General features: G+C 52.9%; 1 long non-coding RNA gene across 1 annotated transcript; it reads right to left on the bottom strand.

Annotated features, from left to right (window-relative positions):
- Positions 1-347: 347 nt before the first annotated feature.
- On the bottom strand, positions 348-1,463 carry LOC144824640 (uncharacterized). The gene is made up of 3 exons (XR_013609028.1): positions 1,290-1,463; positions 802-1,186; positions 348-529 (listed from the first exon to the last, which is right to left on the bottom strand). It is a non-coding gene; the product is annotated as an uncharacterized LOC144824640 (long non-coding RNA).
- Between the last annotated feature and the right edge of the window lie 237 nt (positions 1,464-1,700).

Below are 1,700 nucleotides of genomic sequence, written 5' to 3'. Positions count from 1 at the left end.
GTGGACATCTTCACCAGGACAATCAGGCCACAAACAACGCCACCGCCACCGCCACCGCCACCGCCACCTGCGGCGGATGTGGTACCCGATGCCCCAGCGCAACCAGCTGACACCGTACCGGCACTAAGACGGAGGGGCCGACCGAGGCTGGAAGTGGGCGACAGCAGTGTGGAAGCAGCTGCCACACGCTCCAAGAGGAACAGAAAATGACTGTACCTGTACCTGCGCATGCCATTCACCCTGCCAACTATCCGGTCCCACCTGCCACAGGCCTGCTGTACTAGGCAGACACCACCCTATGTGGTGTCCGCACGGACATTTCATCTGCCATAACCTTCTACTCTCACTCCCCCACCCCTTCACTCATTTGTAAATATGCACCTACACCCATGCACATTTTGTAAATAAAAGCCACTTACTCACTCAATCATGTGTTGTCTCCATGTTTATTCACATGAATGCATCAGAAACAGATGTTACTAGGTACAGGTATCCAACTGGTACAGAATCATGGCGCTGCGGGAGTGACCTAGGGAAAATAGAAACCGCAAAGACACGTCAGGAAACAAGATCACACTCATCAGAACACACTGCAGTGCAACATTTAACAACCCACACGCATCACAACAGTAATGGATGAGACGACACACATCATGGAGACGTGCATTGGCCACAATTTAGCACACACACACACATGCATGCATCACATAGCAGAACACAGAGATGAAGCACACCACTATGCCACAACACCAGCACACATTCACAGGGCATACCCAAGCAGCACAAGAGGAGCACACTCACAATCAAGGGAAGTAGCGATCAATGATCTGGCGCCTCTGGTCCACACCTTCCTCCTCACCACTATCCTCATCAGTTGACATGGCTGGGTCGGGAGGGCGAGGAACTTGCAGTTCATCAGGGTCCAAGAGCAGTTCAATGTTATAGCGCACAGCCAGGTTGTGAAGCATGCAGCACGCTATCACGATCTTGCATACTTTGCCTGGTGAGTAAGGCAGGGCCCCTCCAGTCTTATCCAGGCACCGAAACCTTGACTTGAGCAGGCCAAATGTCCGTTCTACCACTCGACGTGTCCTACCATGGGCATCATTGTATCTCATTTCTCCTGGTGTAGTGGGATTGCGTAAGGGACTGAGCAGCCAAGGCCTGTTTGGGTAAGCCGAGTCGCCTGTGTTGGTGGAAGAGAGAGAGAGAGAGAGAAACATCACAACCTGCATTGTGGGGCACACCATGCCACACAGATATCACTCCTGTCACCACAGCATACTCACCAACAAGCCACGCTTGTGCTGGACGAAGATTAGCCATCAGTTGGGGGACCATGCTGCTCCGCATGATGTGGGCGTCATGTGCAGAGCCAGGGAATCTTGCACACACATGTGAGATGATGTTGTCGGCCTGGCACACCACCTGCACGTTCAGGGAATGGAAGTGTTTCCGATTCCTATACACCTGCTCACGTGCCCGTGGTGCAATGAGCGCGATATGCGTGCCATCAATGGAACCCACAACGTGTGGTATACGACCCAGGGCATAGAAGCCAGCTTTGACCGCTGGCAAGTCCGCCGCCTGAGGGAAATGTATATAGTCATGCTTGTACAGCATCATGGCTGTCAGTACATCCCGGAGTACCGTGCTGAACATGGCCTGTGACATTCCCCCGGCATCTCCAACTGTGTACT

The sequence above is a fragment of the Lissotriton helveticus genome, chromosome 3_1 (genome assembly GCF_964261635.1).
Source record: "Lissotriton helveticus chromosome 3_1, aLisHel1.1, whole genome shotgun sequence".
NCBI classification, from domain to species: domain Eukaryota; kingdom Metazoa; phylum Chordata; class Amphibia; order Caudata; family Salamandridae; genus Lissotriton; species Lissotriton helveticus.
Note: the sequence above shows the minus strand (reverse complement) of the source record. Positions and strands in the feature narration are given on the sequence as shown.